Genomic DNA, 8,999 nt, shown 5'->3' with positions numbered 1-8,999 from the left:
AATTAGTACCTTATCATAGGATCTACCTTATGATCCAAGTACATTGGTTCTAGTTTTCAATATGTTCTGCTTTCTGTTTAATTGGGGGGTTTATCTGTTGAATTTTAATTTTCTTGTTCGTTTGTCTTACTTGTTTGTCAGTTACTGGCTTTTGTTTTTTGGGTTTTTTTGTAAATGAAGTGCAGAATAGGTAAATCTATAGAGACCTTAACTGGACTAAGGGTTGCTTGGAGGCATGGCTGGGGAGGTTGCGGTGAAATGGGCCCTAAAAACAGTGAGTACAAGAAAGAATGAAAGAAAGAGAGGTTCTAAATGTGATTTGGTAATGGTCACACAAATCTTCCTGATATAAATAAACTCTTCAATTGTATGATATAAAATTATATACCAACAAATCTGTTAAAAATGTTTTCTTTAAGAAAACTTCAATCAGCAGCTTTGGAGAGAAAGTGAAATATTATACTTCAATGTGCAAAGACCTACAATAAGAAACCAAAGAAAATGCTCAGCATATTTTAAACTGAAAGAAGTAAAGAAAAATTCAAGCCTTGAGTGACAATATTGAAAAATTCTAAGGTCAAAATATTAAATGAGCCTGGAAGCATTAAAAGATCCTAGAAAGAATGCACCAATTCACTAGACCAAAGAGAATGTGTTGACATTCCACCATTTCAGGAGGTTGCATATGAACAAGAACCAATGATACACAAGGAAGAAGTTATGAGCTGCCCTGAAAACGTTATTGAAATAAAAGGTTCTAATTATTAATGAATGACAAACAGAAATGTTAAAAAAGCTGATGAAGCACTGGAGACAGGTGCCTAAGCCAGGGTGTTTGGCAGACAACTACTTGACCAACTGACTGGAAAGGATCCATATTGGCACCCATTCCAAAGAAAAGTGAGGCAACAGAAAGCAGAAATTATGGGTCAGTACCATGAATATGAGATGCAAGTCTAATATGTTGAGGACCACTCAGCAAAGTTTGCAACAATACATTGTCAGGAAACTTCCTGAAATTAAGGTTAGACTTAGCATAGGACATGTGTGTTATTCTGGGTATACGAGAGAAACAAATACATAGACACTCATACGTGTATTACCAAGAGCTTTATATGCAAGAGAAATTGTATATTGAGAAAACATCTCAGCCCAGTGCAGATCAAGTCAATAAGTCTGATATTAGCCTATATGTCTGATACCAATGTGTAAAGTCCTCCTCAGACTCACGGAACACATGTACTGACGCTGAATGCAGGAAGATCACAAGCCAATGGTTGGAAGGTCTTGTGGATCCAGTAGCGGTGTAGGCATCTCAGTGCTGGCAGGGGTCTTCACGTGACCCTTCCAGCTCCAGAGTTCTGGCTGCGTCAGCGTAAGTCCATCAGGCTCATCGTCAGTAAAATCTCCCATGGAGTGAGCATGTGCCCTGCCTTTATTGAGCTCTTGATCTCCTTCGGGCCTCCAAATGAGGTCATCAAGCTGCGACCTGACTGACAGACTAAATTCCACTCCTTCGCTCTTAAGTCTCAATTGGACAACAGATTATGTAATTACTGCAAAATGGAACAAGAGATATCGTTACTGATATCACATGGACCTTGACTCAAAGCAGAGAATACCAGAAAGAGGTTTACTTTTTAAAAAAATCTATGCCAAGGCACTTGACTGTGTGGATTCATGACAAATGATGTGTAACTTTGATAAGAATGGGAAATCCAGAATCTTTCATTGTGCTTACATGGTACTGATACACAGATCAAGAGGCAGTGGTGTGAATGGAACAAGGGCTAAAAAGCACGAAAGAAGTGTGTCTGGGTTGCGGCCTGTCATCATACTTATTCAGCAGGGAGATTCAGGAAAGGCAGGGGCTTTGCCAAAGAAGCTGAAGTAGATGGGCAGGACCAGGAACCATCACAGAGAAGAAGCTTTTTCTTCTACAAAGGATTCCTGGAGAGCAGCTGGTACCAGGGGTGTTACAGAGAACACCCCGAGTCTTCAAGTGCAGAGGGAGTGTGTTGTAGCAGCAGGAATCCCTTGTACAGAAAGTCAGTGACACTGAGCAGCCAAAAATATCACCCAAAAGGTATAAAACAAACCAAGAAACGGTGCTTATTGCGGGTGGTAAAGATAAGCAGCCCACGTAAAAAGTATCAGACCTACTGAACGACATCCCGGCGAGAAGGGGCTGAGGAGATATATGGCTGGGTCTGACCCCCACCTCTAGCCAGAATGTGACCAGCCTCAGAAACATACATAACTCTAGAGGTTTGGGACAAAAGACTCAAACTTAGTTCCAGGGAGCCCCCAGGACACTGCTCGCATGGGAGAGTAGGAGTCTGGACAGCCCCTCAGGGTCCCATTCTGCCAGGAGCAGCTGCCAGATGGAGACATCAAGAATCTTAGGCTTTCCCAGCCAATGCACCAGAATGTTGCACATTCAAATAAATGACGGCCACTATGATGTCTTAGAATTTCTTTCATTTGGTTATAAGCAGACTGTCAGAATCTAAAAGCCTTTTCTTGAATTCAGTCTCAAGTGATATTTCAATCTTTAAAAGCAAAAATTCATTTATCTTTTGTCTAGGACTTAAGTTTGAACAGAAGCATAAAGCAACATTAATGTTATTTATAGTCAGTGGGGGGGGGAAGGTACAGCATTGATTATAACAGCCTGGTTACTGAAATAAAAGGAGAACAACATGGCTGGCCCTACTATGAGACATGATGCCCCTCAGTGACTAAGGGCGATACAGGGGACAGCACCGGAGACACAGTGTGGGAATTGCACCTGACCTGATCCCACCACACCGAGGCAATGCACTGGGGGAGTGCAGCGGAACAGCAAGGGAATGGAGTGGCAAGGTCCCCAGGGAATGCTGAAAGTGGACTTTGGGGCCAGGGCGTGGTGCCCCAACAGACTGGTCTGGAAAACGCTCCTAAGGGCCAGCAAAGATCCCTGAACTAACTACAAGCTTTTCTCTTGCGAACTGTTTTGTTCTGTTCTTTTTCAGTGGTTTGTTTTGGTTGTTTTGTTGTCTGGTTATATACTGTTGCTTTGTGTTCCTCTGTCTAGTTTTCGTGCATGTTAGTGACTCCACAGGTCTGTCTGAATAGGACAGGCTGGATGAACTATCTGGAGGAAAAACAACGGGACCGACAGTTCCGGGGGGACTTGGGGTGGGGGGTAGGGGGGGGTAAGGAAGTGGTGTTAACAAACCCAGGGACAAGGGAAAAACATGGGACCCCAAAGGGTAGAGAAGGGGGAGTGGCAGGCCTGGTGGGAAATGATCAAGGGTAAGGTTGCTTAGAGAAGAGGTATACTCTAGCCCAGGTGGCAATGAAGCATGGTAGTAGGGCAGGAGGAAGGTCAAGGGAGATGGAGGAAAGAGCTAGAAGTCAAAGGGCATTCATGGAGGTCTAGACAACGACATGTACATGCAAATATATATAGGAGGTTGGGGAAATAGATCTTTGTGTCTATACTTATAGGTCAAGTATTAAGGTGGCAGAAGGCCCTTGGGCCTCTACTCAAACACTCCCTCTATGCATGAATACCTTCTTTTATTAAATTGGAACTCTATGATGCTCACTCTCCCGACACAACAGCTGGAGCCAACATGGGTGAACAAGTAAATGTGGTGAAGAAAGCTGATGGTGCCCGGCTATCAAAAGAGATAGTGACTGGGGTCTTAAAGGCTTGAAGATAAACAAGCGGCCATCTAGCTCAGAAGCAACAAAGTCCACATGGAAGAACACACCAGCCTGTGTGATCGAGTGGTCCCAAAGGGATCAGTTACCAGGCATCAAAGAACAAAAAATCATATCATTGACTGCACACCTCCATGATAGGATCGCTGAAGACAAATGGGTGCATAAGCGAATGTGGTGAAGAAAGCTGATGGCGCCCGGCTATCAAAAGAGATAGTGTCTGGGGTCTTAAAGGCTTGAAGGTGAACAAGCGGCCATCTCGCTCAGAAACAAATAAGCCCACATGGAAGAAGCACACCGGCCAGTGCGATCACGAGGTGCCCAAGGGACCAGATATAAGGCATCATGCAAAAAAAAAAAAAAAGATATAAGTATGTGTATTTATGTGTATTTATGTGTATATGTATATATGTATGTGTATATATATATTATATTAAATGAAGGGGGAAGTGCAGAGTGGAGACCCAAGGCTCAAGTGTCAGCCAATGGAGATCCCCTCACAGAGGGGCTTAGGAGAGGAGATGGGTTAATTAGGGTGTGAGGTAGTATCGATGAAGAACACAGCTTTCCCCCAGATCCTGGATGCTTCCTCCCCCCAACTACCATGATCCGAATTCTACCTTGCAGGGTTGGATAGGACAGAGGCTGTACACTGGTACATAGGAGGGTTGGAGATACAGGGAATCCAGGGTGGATGATACCTCCAGGACCAAGGGCGTGAGGGACGATGCTGGGAGAGTGGAGGGTGAGTGGGTTGGAAAGGGGGAACTGATTACAAGGAGCCACATGTGACCTCTTCCCTGGGAGAGGGACAGCAGAGAAGGGGGGAAGGGAGACCCCGAATAGGGCAAGATATGACAAAATAACGAGGTATAAATTACCAAGGGCATATGAGGGAGGGGGGAAAAGGGAGGGAGGGGGGGAAAAAAAGGAGGACCTGATGCAAGGGGCTTAGGTGAAGAGCAAATGCCTTGAGAGTGATTGGGACAGGGAGTGTATGGGTGTGCTTTGTACAATTGATGTATGTATATGTATGGATTGTGGTAAGAGTTGTTGGAGTCCCTAATAAAATGTAAAAGAAGAAAAAAATAAATAAATAAAAGGAGTAATATTCTGGTTACAACATGAAAATGAATATTCTTCATCATACTGTACTGATCTTGAGAACAGAAGTGTACATTCTAAAACTAATCACCGAAGGGACTTTCTGAGACCAGAGGGGGAAAGAAGCAGGTCATTCAGCCGTCAACAATACAGCATGATAGTGCCTAGTGCTATTTTGTGTCAAGTCGATTGTTCCAGGTGCAGTTCGGTTTAAAAATTGGCAATTTATTATTTGAACTCCCTGTGGACCGATTTGAATTTGTTTGCTTTATTGTCACTCAAGGCTTAGGCTCAGAACCCCTTAGTTCTCTTAGTCAGCTCTTTGCTTTTCAAGCCTTTTGAGAGGCCCGAAGCAGCAGAGTATTCATAACAGCTCATTATGTAAAAGGAGCCCCAAACCATGTACTCTCTGGAATCCTTTATTTCTCCCATAGCATCAGATTTTCATTGACTGAGGTGCAACACCGAAAACATATCTTGAAGTATGTTCCTGCAATCATGTAGACGAAACTCTGTTCAAACAGGTGCTTGATGATATTAAGTTCCTATGGTATTGTAGTATGATACGATTTGTGTTTTCCTGGAGTCCCCTGTCCTTATGAAAGAGAAGACACACACGAAAGGAGAGACTAGGAAGGACAGACATGCGAAATCAAATGTATACATGAATATATTTTTAGAAACCAGACTTTTATTGTGAGGAACTCTACAATGTCTTAAAAAGAACATGCTGTGGGGGAAGGCTCCGACTCCCTTTCCTGTGTGTACACGTGTGCACATGTAAACCAGAGGGACAGAGCGCAGTCTGCAGGGTGGATCAGTATCCCCACGCAGGCTCAGGGGAGCTGGGTCCAGGAATTGGGGAGCCATTGGATTTTAGGGGCCTTGGGACTGGTGGGGGCCTCTCCGCATCGTCTTGCTTTCGCCTTCCCCCCTCCCCCGACCTCCCCATAGGGTGCTGTCCCCAAGAGGAGACAGCTATGAGGAGCCCCTAGGAACTGAGCAAGGATGTAAAGCAGGGGTGCCTTTGCCCTCCCCGGTGGTGGGCAGAGACAACACAATGTATTGCTCTGCTGGGGCTTTGGAGACCAGCTTGACAATGGGCTGCTCTCTGGTCACAGTGGTGGTGCTCGAGGACGTGGTAGTGGAGCCGGAACCAGGAGCTGAGCGGTGGATGGACAGGACCTGTTGGGCAGATGTAGCACTGGGTGATGAAGACATGACCATGACCTTGGTTGGAGGAGGGGCTGCAGGAGCTCTGGCGACCACCTGTGTGTGTTTGGGCAGCACGATGGAGCCGGGCACCTTCAGCGAGCCACAGGTCAGAGGGACAGTCTGAGGCTTCTGGGAGAGGGTGAGCGTGGGCCTGGGCTGGGTGATAGTCAGCATTGTCCTACTGACCTGCTGAGCCTGCAGAGGGGATGTCCTGTGGCCGACAAACGTGCTTTGGGTCTCCACTCTGCACTCCACCCCTTGTTCACTATGAGAAGATTTTTTGTTCTCATGGTGCCTGATCCCTGATCCCTTCAACACCTCATGATCGCAGAGGCTCCTGTGCTTCTTCCATGTGGGCTTTGTTGCTTCTGAGCTAGATGGCCTCTTGTTTACCTTCAAGTATTTGAGAGCCCAGGTGCTATATCTTTTGATAGCCAGGCACCATCAGCTTTCTCCAGCACATTTGCTTATGCACCCGCTTTGTCTGCAGCGGTTGTGTCGGGAAGGTGAGCATCACAGAATGCCAATTTAAGAGAACAAAGTATTCTTGCCTTGAAGGAGTACTTGAGTGGAGACCCAATATCCTTCTGCTACCTTAATACTAAACCTGCAAATATAGGCACATAGATCTATTTCTCCATCCTTGTATATATACATATAAATTTGCAGATATACATGTCTTTATCTAGCCCTCTATAAATGCCCTTTGCTTCCCAGCTCCTTCCTCTAATTCCCTTAACTTCCCTCCTGTGCCACTATCATGCTCAGTCCCCACCAGGGTTTCAGCAATTCCTCTGGGATTCATTACACTTGATCATGCCCTACCAGGCCTCCCACACCCACCTCACAACGAATTTGGGTCACTTGTTGTTCCCTTGTCCCTGGGTTTGTTAACACCGCTTCCTTTCACCCCATCCCCCCCTCTCCCATGTCCCTCCGGAACTGTCAGTCCTGTTGTTTTCTCCTCCAGATTGTCTATCCAGCCTATTTTTTTAGACATACCTGGGGAAATAATAACATGCAGAAAAATAACACAGAACATAACCAAGTAACAATATACAGGAAAATAGCAGCAACTCAAAAAAATCACACGCGCGCAAAAAAAAAACCAAACACAGCAAGAAAGAAAACCTTGCAGTTAGTTCAAGGCTCATGTGTAGGCCCTTAGGCGTGTTTCCTAGTCCAGTCTGTTGTGGCACCACGCCCTGGCCCCAAAGTCCACCTTCAGCATTCCTTGGTTATCTCACCACTCCAATCCCTTGCTGTTCTGTTGAACCCCCTATTGTTTTGACTCGGTGTGGCGGGGTCAGACCGAGTGCAATTCCCACAATGTGTTTCTGGTATTGTCCTCAGTAGAGCTATGGGTCAGTGAGGGGCGTCATGTCTCATAGTGGGGCTGGCCATGTGGTCCTCTCTGTGGACTGGCTGCTCTAATTGGGGTCATCATCCTCAAGGCCTGGTGGACCAGGATGTGCTCCACTCTCTCCCACCCACTTCACCAGAACTCGTGTGCTCGATCAGATATGTCCCTCTCCCAGAGCTGCAGATTCAATTGCATCTTTTGAAATCAATTCTTCTGGGGGAAGGGCAGGTGACCACTTAGTAGATGGGATTGGGGATGGTTCCATAGATCTCTCCACTGATTCCATACTACACACAGGCATGTTACATTCAGACCTTGGAGCACTGTGTAGAAGACTGGTCCCTCTTTCCTTGTGGAGATATAAACAATACCTTCCCCTGAGCTGGTTTAGTGCCCTGTGCCCTGCTGCCCATTTCGTTTTTTATTATTTATTTATTTTACTTTCCCTATCTCCTTTTTAGTTGTGTGCCATGTGTATCCCTGTATTTGATCTGGTCCCTGCCACAGTACCCGGCCCTCACCCCAGGAATGTTTGTTACAGTAGCTTTTTTATTATGGCCGTTTTGCATGTTGTTTAATGCTTACCTCAGCGGACTCATGTTGTACTTGTCCTTTTTTGCTTGACTTACTTTCCTCAGCATGATTTCCTCTAGTTCTTCCCATGCAGCGACGTGTTTCATGTGTCCATCACTGCTGTCTAGTGATGCGCAGTACTCCATGTATGCACATGCCACCGTTTCTTAATACAATGGTCCGTTAATGGAAATTTGGGATGCTTCCAACTCCATCCAAATGTGAACGGTACCGCAATGAACATCGGAGTACAGATGTCTGGCCTTAGTTTGGTTCTTGCCTCTTCTGGGTATATGAAGGGGGGAAGGGCCGACGATTGGGACGCATACATTGTCAGAAAGAAGAGCTTACAAGGATTGGTTCAGAGCCATTTGATCAAGGCAAGCAGGCCCCAAAACAATAGAGCATGACCCATCCCTATGCCACAGCTGTACTTCCCCCAGTCATGTGACTCCATCAAGAACACACCTTTGTGATGATGACAAACTGTGTACACATATGCTTGATTAAATTGATGTCTGGAAAGTTAGTAAGAGACCCCAATAAAAGCCCCTTTTTCCAAAAAGGAGAAGAACACACCTATTCAAGCCCTGTAAGAGCCACTCTGCTTCCCTGAGATGGACAGAGATGGATGTAGGCAATCCGGTCGCCAAGGCATTCTCCCAGAATTATCCTCACCCCGGGTCATGGACCACAAAGCACCCAACAGACTCTCAATTGATGTGAGGACAGGACAAACCGAATGAGGGCTACCACTGCCATCCAAACCTTCTTGCGAACCCGGGCGCTCAAAATTCACGTTGTGATGTTGTCGCAAGTGTGTTGATGGACCTAACAAGAGCAGTGCAGCCATTCTGCACGATGCAATCACACAATGCTTAGGGCAGATGACAGATTAAAAAGAAATTTCCTTTCGGTGTGGGCCCTAGTCTATAGATTTGAACTGTCTGGAAATACAGAAATGCTCATTGTAGACCCTGCTTCTTCTTTGCCTCCCACTCGAGCAATCACCTCTGGAATCTTGAATCAGCTG

Source organism: Tenrec ecaudatus, chromosome 3 (assembly GCF_050624435.1).
Source record: "Tenrec ecaudatus isolate mTenEca1 chromosome 3, mTenEca1.hap1, whole genome shotgun sequence".
In the NCBI taxonomy this organism is placed as follows: Eukaryota; Metazoa; Chordata; class Mammalia; order Afrosoricida; family Tenrecidae; genus Tenrec; species Tenrec ecaudatus.
This window is presented reverse-complemented; position numbering follows the sequence as displayed.